Source organism: Alligator mississippiensis, chromosome 2 (genome assembly GCF_030867095.1).
Source record: "Alligator mississippiensis isolate rAllMis1 chromosome 2, rAllMis1, whole genome shotgun sequence".
NCBI classification, from domain to species: Eukaryota; Metazoa; Chordata; order Crocodylia; family Alligatoridae; genus Alligator; species Alligator mississippiensis.
Window position 1 is genome coordinate 229,416,988 of NC_081825.1, and position 17,722 is coordinate 229,434,709.

Consider the following 17,722-nt stretch of genomic DNA (forward strand, 5'->3'; position numbering starts at 1 on the left):
AAGCTAGATCTGGGTGAAATGTTTGATCAAGCTTTTTTTATCCACAAGTTTAGGGTCAACCAAAGCAACTTTGTCTGAATTGTTTCATCCCTAAAATAAGAACAGAAAAACCTAGAAAACTGAAGTTTTTTGACATTTTTCAAACTGTAATATTTAATGTTTTATTTGAAATATTTCAAAATACGTTTTAATTTTTTAAGAAAATGTTTTGAAAAAAAGGAAAATTGAAATCAAACTGAAATATCCGATACTTGCAGAGTTCTCTTTCTGAGGCAGAAACTAATCTAGATGTATGACTCCCAGTCCCTGTTTTAACCAAAAGACCATTTTCCTCCAGTCCCTATGTTTTGAAACCCAATAGAGTGAAGAATGACTTGAAAACTGGATACAACTAGTGCCCTACAGAAATATTTTATGCCCATTTCAATTACTAAAGTGTGTGAAGAATGAGCCTTTATAAAAAGAGTCTTTGATTCAAAGGGGAAAAAGGAACAAGAAAAGGTGATAGACCCCAGTTTTCTATCTTTGTGGAAACTTCTTCCCTGCTTCTAATTCTATATGTATCCTGTTAATCCATTGCTTAATTGTTATACATCCTTCACTCTGTCTTCTCCTGTCCAGCTCATATTTCCCCGCCTATCTCTTTAATCTCTTTTTTCAGACCATACACGAACATTAAGCTAAAAGCATTCCTCCTGACCCTTAAAATAATGAAACTCTCCAGTAACACTGTAGTAAACAGACAATGCAGCCTGAGGCAGGAGAATGTGGAAGGCCCAATGTACTTTTACAATAAGAGATTCAGGCTCATTTCTGAGAATGATTCAGTGCTGAAGGGAGAGAGAAAAGCATTATAAAGGATCAACTTATACCTTAGTATAAGCTATAAATGAAAATGTCTTTGCATCCACCAGAAGAGGCAACTGGCAAGAAGAGACTCTTTGGGGTATTTAGTATCAGTCAAAATATAGGCTGCCACCTGCTTAGAATCATACTGCAAAAATACTAACCTCTGTGCTATTCTAAGAAATGCCCAAATGCTTGGCTTTACTCAAGTGCTCTGGAACCCTAGGCCATGCTTATGCTACTATAAACTATGCAGGATGTGCTATGGAGCACTGCAGAGAACCATGACACATCCACTCCATGAATGCGGCACCCTGGAACAGAGCTAAAGTAGTGTCTTAGAGCAGCTTTGTTCATATACCATTAAGATCCCTGTATTGGGAGTGCTTACTGGCACATGCCCAGCTTCCCTCTCAGGCACCAACCTTCTATTGGTTTGGGGGGTTAGTGTACATGGAGTGGATGTCTTGTGCTTCATTCTGGTGCTCACTAGTGCCGAGTGGAGACAGCACACACATGCCTTTGGAGCCTTCAAAGTTGGGCTGGAAGGAGATTTCACATTTCATATTAACACGTTTTCCCCCTGGGTGAATGCCAGACTGCACAAGTGTGTTTGGGACAGTAATGTCATGAGAACATCCTGTCACTCAGAATTTAGTTGTTCATGATTCCAGAGCCGGATGGACAAAGAAATGCACAGAACATAATGGCAAGTGTTATCTTTATAAAGGTTCAGGATTTCAGGCTTCATTTAAAATTTGAGTGGCCAGTTTGAGGAGGTGTCCTCATTTTCCCTCTACTAAAAAATATCTTCAGTACAATGTAGGTGGGGTCTTACGGTTATGCAAGTGTATTGGCTTCTCTGTTATTTCTCTCCATCATGAAACAAGCCAAGAAAATAAATAACGATTGTCATGTAATAGAAGCCAAATGAAATGATTTGCCACGCAGGGCTTGATAATTAACTAAATAAGATTCCCTGAAATAAGCAAATCTAACTTGTTTTTATGGCTACATTAAAATGTGAATCTTAAGCAAAACAAGAACATAAATCTTACCAGAAGATGCTATAGTAAAAATCAAACTGGATTCTAAGTAGAGAGAGGGCTTTATTGAAAGCCATAAAACTTCCTCACATGCCAGCGGAAAAAATTATGATCATAAAATCAGCTTCAGTTTAATGACTTAGTAAATGAACAGAACATTTGTGTGAAGTCATGCAGGGTGCCTACAGTCCATCTCATCATCCTCTCCTCCCCAGTCATAATAGGTTCTCTCTAAATGTCCCACTTCAAACTGTTTACCTGGGGAGCTCCCTTTCTTCCCCAATGAAGGGAGCTGTGCTGCATCCATTCAAGAAGGAAAAGCTCTAGGATGAGGGAAGACTGATTGCATCAAGGGGCTGATCTTGCAGCCTTTTCTCATGTAAAAAGTCCTATTTACTCAGGGAGATTCCTCAAAAGTGTATGGGCTGCAAATTTAGACCCTCCATCAACAGCCTGGTAGGGATGTCTCTGGTATATAGAGCAGGGGCCAACTCACTCAACAGAACACCGAGTATAAAATTAATATTGAACTCCACGCACTGTCCAATCTATGTAGTAAGTAACAAAGGGTTCCTTGGAGGTGGAAAATCAGCATGTGGTCATTTATGCAGGGCTTTATCATAATGTAGGGCACCAGCTTCTGGTGTTTCCCTTGTCCTTTGTATATTTACAAGAGGAAGACTTAAAATCAAAATCTAAATAATTCACCTTTCCCCTGAATACAGCACAGTTTGGAATTAAAAAAAAATAGAGGTGTTACTTTAAAAATGTAAAAAACAATAACATTAAGGAAAAGAATAATTAAGAACACCCATATCTTTAATTCTTCTTGTGTACTTTTGCCATCCTTCCCTATGCCAGTTAGCATATATTCCTACTTCCTTTGTAAGAGCTAGTCTATACAGAAGAGTTGCCAGAGCTTGGAATGGACTTGAAAAACATTTCAAATGTTACTATACATGGTCCAAAAGAAAACAGCATCTTCAAAATCTTACAGATAACTTTGAGGGAACCATGAGAATTTTTTTAAGTATTGTCCATCACATGTGGGTTGCTAGTCAGGGCAGAGCACTAGAAGGCAACTCTCAAAAACATTCTCACATGCCCTTAATTACTTGGTAAATACTGCATAAAATAGGTGAGGATCAAATAATGTCAATTTCTTGAATTAATCAAGAAAAGTAAACTCACAGGTGCTTTGTATTTTACAATGGACTTCATTGCTATTATGAACAAAGTCTTTCTGAAATTTTCAAAGAGATAGTCTCTTGTTGTTTAAGACATTGTTATGCTGGAACTTACAACAGTGAAAGACAGGTGTTTGAAAACCTATCTAAAGAGACAGTGCAACTGAAAAGTAAAGGTTATCAGATATTTAGAGGAAAAGCTGAATAAAAATCAGGTATATATGCTTGAACCTGCCATTAAACTATAGGTACAAGATTCGCCAGGACATAGCAACAATCCTTAATAAGGATCTGTACTTGCATTTGAAATGAGTTACTACACAGTGTGGGTGTGTCCAAACGAGCCCACACATGCCTCTTGCTATGTTTCAGAGCAGTTTGAGATGTGGCAAGAGGCATGCTGGGAACAAAAAACAATTCCACATGGGCTCAAAACTTGATACCTAGGTATCAAAAAAACCCCCAAAACTCTGGGAAAAAAGTGGGGCAGGGCATTGACCCCTGTGCCCTGAGACAACTGGAGGCTTGGGTCCTCCAAAGAGATGCTCTGGTACCCAACCAGAGCATCTCTATGTCTGCCCCTTGCCCTGATGCTGCAGCATGCTGCCTGCCTGTGCAGGGCAAATAGTGATGCAAGCTGCTGCAACCTGGACCCAGGCTCTATTTCAGGTAAGTAGGGAGTGGAAGGGGCTGGAGGGGGGAAAGGCTATGAGGGTGCGAGGGACCATGGGGGGGGGTGCAGCTCAGCAGAGGTGGGTCCCCCACCCACCCTTTGCAGGGCCCCAGCCCTCCCACATGGCTACAGTTCACCCACAGGAGTAGCGGCCATTGGGACACTCAGGGCCCTCCAGGCACAGCCTCCCTGCATGGTGCGGGGCAGTGTGGCTCGGCCCTGGCCACCTGGCACCTGGTACTGCCTGTGCCATATTGTGTGGACCCAGCTTGGCTGGGCCTGGTGCTGTGTACCTCTGGGCAGCTCCAGGCCACTCGGGCTGTCACCTGGGGCTGGCACCACTTGCAAGGACCACTTGTCACTCCAGGCTGCATCCTGTGTGCATGGAAGTGGCTGGGCCCAACAGTATGCAGGGCCGAAGCACTGAGGACCTGGCCCAGCATGACAGGTGGTCCCCCCTGGGTGACAGCTCAGGGGGGCCAGAGCTGCCTGAAGGCACACGGTACTGCACTGAGCCAGGTTGGATACTGCTGCTGCAGATGAGCTGTTGGTTGTGAGGGGAGGCTTAAGCCCTGTAGGAGAGCTTGTGGGGTGTGGGGGGGGGCTGGGGCCCTGTGAGGGAGCATGTGGGCCCTGCGGGGGGACATGTGGGCCCTGTCAGGGGGCTGAGGCCCTGGCAGGATACATTTAGGCCCATGTGCTGCTTGGGGGGGTCTGTGCCCTGTGGGGGGGCTGGGGAGCCAACCCTCCTGAGCAGCCCCCCCCCAGGTCCCCCACACCCACAGTTCCCCCACAACCCCCACACCTATCCACACACCCCACACACCCCCACATCCCTCCACACCCACCCACACCCCACACACCCCTTCCCTCCCCCCTCCTGCAAACCCCACATCCCCCCATCACACACCATCGTACCAAGCTGCCAGACAGGATGAGACCTGCTGGCAGGAGCTGTGGCTGCAGGGGCAGCTGTCCCCACATCCTAGTTAGTGAAGGGGTCAGGAGGAGCTCTAACTATTCTATGATAAGAAAACCAAAAGCAAACATCAAAACATAGATATTTAGAATTGATGTTATTATGATGATAGAGACATTTGTAGGCTTCCAAATTGCTTTAATATTGTAAATATATCAATAAAACATTGCCCAACTTCTCTCTCTCTCTCTCTCTCTATATATATATACATATAGCAGTCTTTTGTTTTAATTGTGGAAGAACGTGGATTTTGGGGTATTTTAAGTGAATGAATTTGGGATTTTTTTATCAGAAATTTTGCAGTTTTTAAATAGGGAACACCAGAATTCCTGCTAGTGAGGCAAGGGGCAGGACCCAGGCAGAGGAGCCGGCTCAGGGCTGGCATCTGGGACCCGGCTAGAGGTAGCTGACCTCCTGGCCACTTGTGGCCAGGAGGACATGCTTTGGCAGTTTAAAGCAGGCCACCACACTGAGAACATTTTCCGGTCAATAGCTGCCCAGATGGCAGGGCAGCGGCAGACATAGCAGTAGTCCTCCCCAAAGGCCAACTGTACAGCCACAGCCCACTGGAAGATGGCCTAGAGGTGCAGATGCCTTTGCTGTGGGCTTGCAGTCCCCATCTGGGTCTGGCAGACGTGCAGCCTTAGGGCCACATGCTGCCACATGTGGCAGCAGGTCATAGCCAGGCAGCAGCCCCCACTGCCAGACTGCTGCAGTGGGTAGAGGTTCCAGGGACCTCTTGGTTAGGTCTGCTTCAGAAGTCCAGCTGGCATAAGGGACTGATTCCTTGGAGTCTGTTTGCCAGGGTAGCTTTATATACTGCTGGGGCCAGCACAGAGCAGGTTTTTATACTGCCCTGGTTGCAGATCTGGGCAGGGTTGTTTTGCCCGACGTGGCACAACTTGCCCCATACCAAAGTGCATGCCCGGGCATGTGCGCTGAGGCAAAAATCCCTGGCTCAAATTTGTGCTGCTCCTATTTGAGCTGCTGCAAGCGCACATGCCTGCATGTCTGGACACGCTCTGTGAGTCCTGATTCATGAGTCCAGACTGATGGCAGTAATGATGTTTTAACATATATCAGTGTGAGCTAGCTTAACCTGTAATTTAAATTATGCCAGTCAGGGTTTATACCAATTGGATGTTGGGTTTTGGAAGGGTTAGCTGTACAGTAGAGAAGTTATCATTAGCTGGAGCACCCCAAGTCACACAAGTGAACTAAGATGCTTTTATGAGCCATCTTAAGTGAAACAACACAAACATGATCAAGCAAAGGCCAGAGAAACTACTGGTAATATTAATTGTACTTAGACTGCCCACACCATGTGGGAGGAGATGTATAGCAAGGAAGATGGTTTGGTACTTTTCAAGTCAGGAGATGGACACAGTCCTGATGGTTTTTCCCTCCTACAGCACTATGCTTGGAAACATTATCTTCACATTATTGTTACACTAATTCTCATTATTGAATATCCCCTTTTCCTTATCTAGGCATCAACACACTATTTCTTTCAGAAGCCCCACTTTCCCTAGGTTAATTGTTCAGTTTATTTTATGATCAATCGTGTTTGTATCAACTGGTTGTTATGGCACTACTGGGGGTAACACTTGTGTCTGTCAGTTACATACTCTCTTTAAAGCATCACAAGTTATCCATGACTTGTATTTTATGAGTATTGTTTCATGCTAGTCAACCGATTTTGTTTGACTTCCTCGTTGATTATGGCTAACCCCTGTGACTTAAGGTCACTTGCCTGTCATGCTTACGTCAAATTACTTGGGTCTTTGGCTTACTTACGCTGTTTACTTTTAGTATAGGCCTTTAGATCTGTTGGTTCAATACTTGCATTACAGCAGAGGCTACAAGCTTAAGCATAAAACCCTGTACAAGTTCCATTTACAGTATAACCTCATATAGCCAGCATCCTTGGAAGCTAGCACCTGCTGGAAATGTGAAAATTCTGGATTTTTGAAACATAAGGAAAGTGTGTATAGCCTTAGGACAATTTTCTTTGCTATCACACTATACACATGACTGAGTATTGCTCAAAACAATAGCTGTAGGCTGACGAACAAAAACAATGTCAGTCAGAGAAGCGCCAGACTTCTGGAGGAATTTCTGGATTATTGGGAAGCTATTTTTTAATGATTTTTTTACTGTGTTTTTAAAAAGTGCTGGATTTTTGAGAATTCTGGAATTTTGAAAGCTGGATTTATGAAGTTATACTTTACAAGCCTCAGTGTCTACCCTGCAGCTACTATTATGACTGCAGGTTACTTATACACACACTAATTCTGAACAAGCCAGTTCAGGTACTGCTAATAGTGTGATTTTCAGAAGTGTAGATCTCACGGTGAGATGAAAAACCTGTCCAAGAAGCTGACACAATACAGGGGCAACAAGCCCACTTTGAGCTCTATACTGCCATGCCTGCATTGCTAGAGGCAGATTATTGAAAGCTAGCTCAGGTTTGTCTATACTTATATTTATTTATTAGCTTTATATGTTTACCTTCCCACCCAAAAAATGGCTCAGGGCAGCTTACACTAAACAACAAAATTACTTAGAAAAGCAAATAAAATATGAAATAAGATATAAAGGTATATAACAAAAACTACCCCAAACAATACCTGAAGTTAACATTGCTTGCTAAATGACTGCCCAGATAAAATGGTTTTACAGTGCTTCTGGAAGATGTCCAGGCTCAGGGTCTGGATGGTACTTGCAGGAGATTGCTCTTGACTGACCTTAGGGATCAACAGAAAACCTAATGGAAGAAAGCAATCTCGTATATGTATAGAATACAGACCCTTTGGGGATTTATAGGTCAAAATCAGCACCTGGACTTGCACCTGGAAAGCTACTGAGAGCCATTATAGACTTTGGAGCTCAAGAGTAATAGATGTAGTTGCAGCTACATAGGCTGCAGAATACTCTTTAGAAAATAAGAAAGAGAAACTGGTTCCCATCATTTACTTCTTGGTATATCTAGTACTGCCAGAACATTTTAAAGAACACTTAAAAATATTAGAAGGAATGAATTAATGATGACTTCTTATCATATTTATTGCTTGGTCTTGAATGTGACATTTGATTAAGGGAGAATCAGCTTATGGTACCAGTATAAAGCTGGTGTTCCTTGAAGCTGGTGAATTGCAAAAAAGGAAAGATTCATAGATAGCAATACTAAAGGTACAATTTTAGAAACCTCTATTAATTGAAAAAAGCATTCACTTAGTTAATAGAGAAGGCTAAAAGTTCAGAAGAAACAGGAGAGAAAAAAGCGTGTGAATATTTTTCCCGAGGTATTCAACACAAACAACTTATCACTGAATAATCTTTACCTTAGAACAAAATAAGTCAGCCCATACATTGTGCCAAGGTTATTTGGTAGCTACAGGCTGTTTTGACTGACACATTGGACACAACGAGCAATTCGATATCTGCTGTATTCAGAAGGAAGCCTATTTATATACACTGATACAGTCAGATCCTGCAAGGCCCAAATATGAAAAAACTTATTGAATTCAGTGGGAGATCACTGGTGAAGGGCTTATAGAACTGGATCCAAAGTGATAAAGAAAGGTGATACAATAGGTTAGTTAAATGTTAGAATTATAGTTTATATCACAGATTAATGAATCTATTAAAACTGTGAGCCCTGGGGCCAGAAGCTCAAGAGCTGCTGCCACAGAGAGATTTTAGAGGGTATTTACCATAGTTTCTCTTGTGACGCTTGATGAGTTACAAAAATTATACACAAACTTGGATCTGAAGAGGGGGAATAATGAGCACCCAATGTCAACCTGAGGGCTTTGCTGTGAGAACTGACTTGACAATGTTTGAACTAGATCTTCTGACTTGCTAATTCAAACTGAGAGTGGAGTTTGAGGGATGAGTGACATAATACACCTGAGTTGCATGGGGAGACACTCCCACCAGAAAGAACGGAGTAATCTGAACTGCTGCCAAATTTACTGAAACAAGGGTACAGCTATTTTATTGTTTCATTTGCATTTCTACTCTGTTGTTGTGGGATTTTTCCCAAGTTTATGACTACAAACACATCTATATGACAATCTTACAATCTCCAGAGCTACTTCAGGCTGGCTGCCTTTTAAAGTAGAAGAAGTATAGCCACATGCATATGATGTGTCATGTGGACTGTTCAGCACTGCTGAGTGACCATACCAATTAGCTAATTAGCTTATCCACATAGCTGAACTACTTCCTGTTAAGGAGGCAGCTGACCCAGAATAACACATGCTTGCATGTCCTGTTTCCATTTTCTGTAGATTTCCTTGTTTGCATATAGGCCTGGTGTGGTGGGGTGGGGGGGTGCGGTTCCCTTCCTAACTTTTTTAGGCATTGAACCAGTTGAATCATTTTTTCAAGCAGGATCCTAGTTGTACTGAACCCCATCTTTTTGTTGTCATCATTCACCTGGCAGAAGGGTCACAAAATAATTACCCATAGTTTTAAAACGTTTCTTTTAAAATAGGAGTCACAGGGTGATGCTTTAAGAGGAAGTATTCCCTCTTAAAGCATTACAGTGGACATGTCTGCATGTGAAATTAGTGTGACACAATAAACTCCGGCACAGTTTGCACTGGAGTTTATTGCTCCAGAACACAGCCTTTACATGTGTGCCCAGGACCAAAGCATGTTGTGCCAGGCAGGATCAGGCTTGACTGGCAGGCGATCCAGGCAGTCAGCCTGTCAGCCAGGGACTGTTCTGACCTGGTTTAATGCACTACAAAGGGGCTGGCTGGGACATGAGGCTGCTATAGATTGGGGCTAGCCAGCACAGGCAGCCCCTGCACTGAAGCACCCTTATGTCCCAGCAAGGCTCATCATTGTCTATACATGTGTTACAGCAGAGTAAATAACTCTGTCATAAGACAATACTTGGTTTGGGCTATGTCACAACCCTAGGGTGTGATTCTGTGTGTGCGCGCTTCGGCACTGCTAAATTATTTCCCACCATGAGGAGCTGTCTTTGCAGGGTGCATTTCTCAGTTGCAAAGAGAAAACCCCGGTGCAAAGGAGTTCCCGCCATTCGCATGCAAATTTGTTCCCCACTATTAGCTGTTTCTAAATTATTCCCACGTGGCGGCTAGTGATTGGCTTGCTAGCCGTATAAGAGGCTTGAGCGGTTTCCGCCCAAGTTGGAGGACTCCACAACCATCTAGTGGAGGAGGAGGACTTCATGTCTCGTGAAGAACTCTAAGCGCTGCGGAGCCTAACGGACCCAGCGTGTGCCTTAAGAAGGCTATAGGGGTCTGATCAACCTCTGGCCTCTCCCTGTCACCAAGCGCGATCCCACGACGAACCCCTTCCCTGCGTGCTTGTTCCACGGAGCCTAGCAAGCTTTGTGTGCGTGTGTATCCAGAGCTCTGTCCGAGTTATTTCAAGAGGCTCGAGTTTTCTGCAGGTCTTGTTCGAGTTCGTGTTGTGGAGCCTAGCAAATTCCATGTGTCTGTCTGTAACTGCAACACAAGCAAGTTTTTCCTGCCTGCACCGCGACCATCTACGGTGTAAGTAAAATAATCTTTAATCAACCGCTACGCATCCGTGCCTAATTCTAGTCCGCTGGCCTGCATTCCCCGACCCGCATGCCAGGGCTGCTGGCCACAGCCCGCCGCGTGCCCCCGAAGGCCTCAGACCGCTCCTGGCCCGCACAGGCTATTCAACAGCGAAGTAAATTAGTTACTCTGGCTTAATAGCACCTCACGTGTAGACAGTGACACTTTTTTGTGAAGCTAATTAGGCAACACTGAAGTAAACATCTCGTGTAGATGCCCCCCACCTCGTGACTTTTATAGGACCTGATAGATCAAGGCTGGGCAATTATATCAGCTGGAGGAATGCTTAATGAGTTTTGGTGAGCTGTAAAGGGTCACAAGGATACACCCTTTGTCGAACTGCTAAGCCCCATCCCTTGACAGGTACTCTGCCCCTGGTTGCCATCTTGGGTCCAGAAGTCCTGCCCTCAACCCCTGAACTTTGTCACTAGAAGTCCCTCCCCTTGCCCAGGAAGTACTTTTGGGAAGAGATGGGGTTGTTACCTTGGAACTGGAAGTCCTGCCCTGTCACATGGTCCATGATATAAGGTGGCCCACCCATCTGACATTATAGGGAGATGGAGAAAAAATATTTGGGAGGGCTGAGTGCGTGTGCCCCCCACCAACAGTTAAGTCTGTGGGGGAAGGGGCAGGGGCAGGGGAAAGGGCCATGGGGCGGGGAGTGGGGCTGGAGCTGGGGCAGGCCCTGCACAGGTAGGGTGGGGTGCAGGGAATGGGATGGAGCTGTGAGCAGCTCATCTGGGCAGTGTGGGGAGGGGGGGAAGCTTCCACTGCTACACACACCCAGGGGGGGCACAAGGGGCATGTACTCCTGGATCTGCATGAGGCAGGGCAGGCTACTGCTGGGGGCTGGGGCCGGGGCTGTGCCCAGCTCTTTCCAGTGGGGGCTGGGCCACGCTGTGCTTGGGACAGGCTGCAGCAGCACTGGGAGGGTGGGTTGTGGAGGATACATCAAATTTTGGGGTGGCTGCAGCCGCCCCCGCTTAGGCCCTCTCCCAGCACCAGCACTGCCCACCCCAAGTGCAGTCCAGCCCATCCTGGCCCAACCCCACCCCTCTGCTGGGAAGAGCCTGGCACAGCCCTGGCCCCAGCAGGCAATGGCAGCCTGCCCTGTCCCGTGTAGATCCAGGGGCACATGCCCCCCATGCCTTCTGAGGTGCACACAGCAGTAGGAGCCATGCTCCCTGAATGAGCCGCTCAAGGCCTTGTCCCACACCCCACTCCACCCTGGCTGTGCAGTGTCTTCCCCTCCCCCAGCCCTAGCCCCAACCCCAGCCACACTCCCTCATTCACTGCTGTGTGTGCACAACTCCCAACCCCTGCTTCAGCTGCCAGAAGCCTGCAGCTGGGCTGCCTTGTGGTCCTACCGCTGTCCTGCATTTGGGGGGATAAGCCCCATTAGCACCCCCCCTTCTACTGCCTATGCCTGCCCTACTTGCCTCCATGTTGGTCCCAGAATCTCCAGCCCCCATCAAATGGTGCCTGACATCAGAAGGTCCACCCTTTGACTAGAAAACACTGCCCCTCCACATGGCCTGCCTTCTTGGTGCATTGGTTGCCCCTGAGCCCCAGCAAGGGAAGTTTAGGTTAGATATTAGGAAGAACTTTCTCACTAGGAATGTAGTAAAACTTTGGAACAGGTTACCCAGAGAGGTGGTTGAATTTCCATCCTTGGAGTTTTTTAAGACCCGGCTATATGAAGTCTTGGCTGGGATGATATAGTTGGGGATGGTTGTGCTTTGAGCAGGGGGTTTGGCTAGATGACCTCCTGAGGTCCCTTCTAACCCTAATTTTCTATGATTCTAAGTTCTGCCCTCTAGGCCACGAGGCACAAGCACAACCTATCAGTTAGTGAGGGGGTTTTGACCCCTCTAACAAGCTACCCCATCACCCTCCACTAATTGGTAGGGCTTTCAGCTGTGTTGGAGTTCCCTAAGAATGGCACCAAACCAATCAAGTTGAAGGCTGCACACACACAAAATCTTTCAAAAGAAATCATTTTAACAAAGTATAGATCAAAAACAAATCATATACTAAAAATCAAACATCTACAGTAACATTTTAATTTTATTTCAAAAAATATTTTTGTCCTGATTTGTGTGTGTCTGAGTAGTGTATATAGAGGTGGTAGGTGTGTGTGTGTGCACACGCGCGTGTGCTGAGCTGTGGGTATGATGGAGGGGTGGGATGTTTGGGAGGGTGTGGGTATGGTGGGGAGTGGGAGTGTGAATGTGTGTGTGGGTATGATGGTGGGGTGTGGTTGGGGTATGGATGTTTGTGGGATGGGTTGGGTTCCTAGAGGGGCTAGCTTGCACACACACAGCCACCCGCTGCTGCTCACACCCCTGTGAGTAACAGAGCACACCCTGTGCTCTGTTACACATGGGTATGTAGAAGCCCTTTGTGACTTGGATGAGCTCAGCCCCTTCACAGATGTGGGGAAAGTGGGGAGGAGGAATCAGCACTGCCTGCCTGGCTCAAAGCACACTGCAAAGGGGTGGGAAAGCAGCTGCTGCTGGCAGGCAGCAAGAAAAGCCTGGCTGCTTCCTAGGAGAGGGGAGGGGGATAGCTGAGCCTGGTGCTGCTCACTCCCTTGGTCTCTGTCCCATGCCTGCCTGGTGGAGCTTCAGCTGAGCCCGCATTGACTCCTTCTGCTGCTGCTGTTGCTCCCATCCCACTTGCATGTCTCATGTAGCCTTGTGCCAGGCTCTTCCCCCACCCTTCCTCCCCCACACCCTTTTTGCTTTGAGGCAGCCAAACTCTTCCATGCACCACTCCACCCCCCTCCAGCCATGCATGAGTGGGATCAAAGCAAAAGGTCCCAGCCCCGTGTTTCTCGTGCCTCTTAGGAATGATTTGTTTCTGTCTATCTGTGCAAACAGTTCCATGGCTAATTGTAAGGCAGTGAGCTGCAGTCAGAGTCCCCACCAACCTCCCCACCCCCAGCAATGCCCTGGAGCACTGTAGCAGGGACAGGAGGACAAGCTGCTGGAGGCAGAGGGAGCCAAGCAGTTCACCAGAGTTGCAACTGCAACAGCAGCAGCCCATTCAAAAGCTGTGTGCACTGGCTGGGCCTGGGGCCCTCCAGCAGATGAGGGTGGGAGCACAGTGTGCTGGCCTGGGCAAGAGCATGTGGGGCTCAGCCCCATTCCAAGTACAGCAGGCACAAGTTAGGGCTGGGCTAGATACAATTAATTGGTAGGTTGCCACCCAAGGGCCAGATCTAATCAGCTGGCAGACCTGTGGGCTGTATTTTGCCCACCTCTGTAAGACATATTTCCAGGCTGTTAGACTCAGCTTGCAAATGAGATAGGAAAGCAAGGAGTAACACAAAGTTGATTAAATTTGCCTGGAGGTAGCAGTAGTAGTAGTCTACACATTCATTAATGCACTGTAGTTACTGTGCATTAAGTTTAGTACTTGGATAACCAAGTACTTAATGTGCAGTAACTTGCGCTACTGCATAGTAGTACCAGCGTAGATGTTTTTTCGGATGTTAACTGCACAGCAGCCTAATACTACTTCACATTAGCATATGGGCATGGGTTTTGCTGGGCACACTACTATGCAGTGTTATTACACTACTGCACAGATGGCGTCTCATGTAGACACACCTGTAGAGTCCTACCACACCTGGAAAAGTGCTGAGAGCTACTGTATAGAGAGAGAACTGAAGAGAGTTGTTGGTAGAGCGCTAAGGATGTGACTTGTGGATAGGACTAGCAGAGCTAAATAATATTGCTGGGTAGCAAATCTGTGTGGAAGCTTCTAGATAAAAGGAAGAAATGGGTCAGGTAGGATACGCTGACTCCATGAACAAGAAGTCTGGAGGTACCTGTGAGCTCAGAAAGGGTAGTCTGTCTAGGGTGCATCCCCACGTGCCTCACATGCACGTGTTTACTGCAGTACTAATTTGCAGCTCAGGGGGTTTTTGGACACCAGGAGATCCCAGTGTGTGGCAGGGTACTGTTTGTGCCTGCCACTTTAAGGGCCTAGAGCTGACAGCTGCCAGGTGCCTGATGAGGGCAGCCATTTTGAACCTAGGGCTGCCCATATAAACTGGGCAGTTCTGCTGCTGTAGGCTAGGCAATAACATTGTCTGGTTGTAGGGTTGCTGGTATCATCTGGAGGTAAGGAAGGAGCTGTAGGGGATGGTCAGGAGGCTCCTGGTCCTGGGTATGACCTAAAACTGCACCCTGCTGGGAATGGGTGGCCTGGGGGGGCTCTCAGTGGTGCGGGAGCCCCCAGGAAATGCCAGGCCAGTTACCACCCTGGTGAAAGGTGGGTTGGGGTGCCTTAACCCCTAGCCCTCACAACTGGGTGGGTTACCCCTTTGTTTGAAGGGTGGACCCCTGGAGAGAGAGAAAAGGCCATAGACTCATGCCTGTCTGGACTTCCCCTGACTGGTCAATGCTGGGGCCAGGACTGGAAGGGTCAAAGGGTCAGGGGCCCACCACAAGGAATGCCCAAGAGCTGAGGGCCTGGGTTCTGACTCCCCTGGAGGTGGGCCAAGGCTAGTGAGCCAAAGGTCCTGGGGTACCACACCCAAAGGGGAAGTGGTTCAGGGAGCTATGCTGCCTAGTATGAAGGTGGATGAGACCGCCTGAGGGGAGGAATCCAGACAGGGTTCAATTAGGAGGACTTTGGGGCCTAGTGTGGGGGCCAGGGATGATGATAACATCTAGATGCCATCTTCAAGGCTTGGGCTGCAGTGTAGGGGAGGAATGGAGCCGCAGATAGTGCCCCCTGGCATTGGGGCAGGAAATGGACAGCCTTCTGCTTATTAATATCTATTAATTAATTCCAACAAGGCATGGTGGATGAGAAGGCAGAAACAGGGGAAACAGCAAAAGTGGTAACCTTGAGTAGTTTTTATTTTTGTAGGGCAGTTTTCTTTTGTAGCAGAATAAAAGCCACTGGGAAGGGAGAAGAAGGTGAGGGTTGAGGAACACTTCCAGATCTAGACCAGTTACTCAGAACAAACTGAAAAACCAACAAAGAGGAAAGGTGAGAAGTTACTTAGGGGTACCCGTACACACAATGAGGTTTAATCCTCCTTAATTTAAATAGGTTTATAACATTTAAATCTGTTTATTTTGGAGCATTGCATCAGTGTTTGCATGCACTAGGTTTTCAAACAAATGAAGCTTTGGAGCGTCATACCAGTGTTTGCACGCACTTGGTTTTTGAATGAATTAAGCCCAGTCCCCACCCAGCACCGCAGAAGAGAGATGGTTCAGTGCTGCCCTCCTGGCTGGGGCTGTGTGTTCTGCCATGCAACTGTGGGAGCACAGAGCCAGCAAACGTCACAAGGAGAGAGAACCTGTAGAAGCAATTTGAAAGTGGAAGCAATTCAAAGGGGTGAACTACAAGAGTCGCAGCACCACCTGGTGGACAAAGAGGCTCACTACACATCTTTGAGTGCCTTTGTGTTTGCACGCAACAAATCCGTGGACGCGATGTTTTAATTCATGGCAAGCCAAACTAAACTACATCTGAGGAGTTTTACTTTAATGTGCCAGAAAGACTTTTAAAGTGTCTGGAAAACCTGCTTGTGCAAACAGTCACATTGTCGCAGCGCAAGAAAGAGCAAAAAATGTGGCGTGTACAAAGGCCCCATGATGACTCTCACAATTCAGCAGATGAGGATTAGCACTATTTAGGCCTCCTAAATTCATAATGATCTCACAGGTTCCCTTTTAAAGGGAAAAATAACTTAGATTTGTAGGGGATTTACGCCTCACTATTACCAGTTTATCCAAGAGCCTGTATTAACAGCTTATGGAACTTCAGATTCCTGCATTGGCTTTCTCTTCTTCCTATAAATGAGCATGGTGAAGCACGCAGACAAGAATGCAACATTTTTTAAACAATAAAGACCGATGAGTATAGCCTAGAACTAATTTGTTTCCTCAGAGCTGCAGACATAGATAGTACTAGTCAGTCCTATTAAATATCTTTTAAAACATCTTGGGATGGAGGAAGTTGTGGGTCATGTACATTCAAGGCACTGAGGCATTAAATGAAGTGTTAGCCTTCTGTGCCATCAGCATCATTTTTCTGTATTGTGTGAATTCTACATGAACTGGGCAAATGGCTTCTTGCCTACTATCATCTTGTCTCTATGCTTACCATATCTTCACTCTGAAGAATTTAACGAGTGTTTGTTCAACAGGCCAGAACAAGAGCTAATCTGACAGTTTGTCACAACTAGAGTTCATATTGGTGGAATTAAAGTGAAGGACGGGTCCAAAGGGTAAATTTAAGAGATTATGGGTTTTGAGAGAGGCAGGGAAACACATATCTCTATGCACTAGAACAAAGTGAGAAGTGGAGTGTCAAAAAATTACTTTAAAGGGCAGAAAGAGATTTTGATTTCATAGGACTCTATGTGAAGTAGTTAGTAAGAATGTTTTCAAAATCCAAGACTGTGCAATTACCCTTAACCCTTCACGTGCCTATGCTACCCACGATCTTCCTGTACTTGCGCAACATGTTTTGTCCTTCCAAATCCATACACTGCCTGTTTAAGGTATTAATAACAATCCATCTACTCATCCATGAACTTGGCTTGTTTCCTGGTCACAGTAGTGTAGTAGTACAGAACACTCTTCCTATTTAGTTATGGGAAAGCTCACATTTTCAAGAGTGCAAGGAAAACACCTGAGGGCTAGGGACACATAAACTGGTATAAGTGAGTGGATTTCCTCTCTGTTCAAGCACCTTGGACTCTGTCTATGGCTCTTGCCCTCCCCTGGTAGCCTAAACAGTAGGCATAACTACCCATGACCAAGTCTGTACACGAGTACTGCTTAGCTGACAGTCATCTCAGATCATATAAGAAGGGTCACCTTAGGTTTTAAACCAGGTAGAGAAAAGACTTGAATTGAAGCTGACTGCCTTGATCATTATACTATAAGGGGAATAGCCTTGTTATCACTGGTTTATGAAAGGTGCCTAACTTGTCTTGTGTATCTGTCTAGAAAACCTAAGTATAACAATATTTCATTCTCACATCTCTGAAGCCTCTTTCGGCTCCTGCCCCACCACCCATCCCCACCCAGGAATTCGGGTTTTCTGTTTACAGCAGAAAAATGTGGTAAAACCTGGATTTTCTTATTTTAAGGAGAAAATCCCCAAAGGAGAAAAATATGGGAAATGATAGGTTTTTCCTTGCAGGTTGGCAGAGTTCCAGCCTGCAAGGCTGGGGGGAGTGGAAGGAGGGTGGTCAAGCAGGAGTTGCCATGTGCGTGTGCACATATACATGCATATGGCCACCAGGCAGCCTAGAGAGAGCAGCTCCTGCAGGTAAGTCTGGTGGGGGGGAGATTGAGGCCCCAGTAGTGAGGGAGGGACGGAGGGAGATGGGTAGGGCTGGGGGTGGGGGATGCTGCCCAGCCAGGGCA

General features: G+C 46.3%; 1 long non-coding RNA gene across 1 annotated transcript; it reads left to right on the forward strand.

Moving 5' to 3' along the window:
• The first annotated feature begins 14,403 nt into the window (after positions 1–14,403).
• On the forward strand, positions 14,404–17,409 carry LOC132248410 (uncharacterized). Its single transcript, XR_009459597.1, has 3 exons — positions 14,404–14,446; positions 15,201–15,323; positions 15,419–17,409. It is a non-coding gene; the product is annotated as an uncharacterized LOC132248410 (long non-coding RNA).
• Positions 17,410–17,722: the final 313 nt, after the last annotated feature.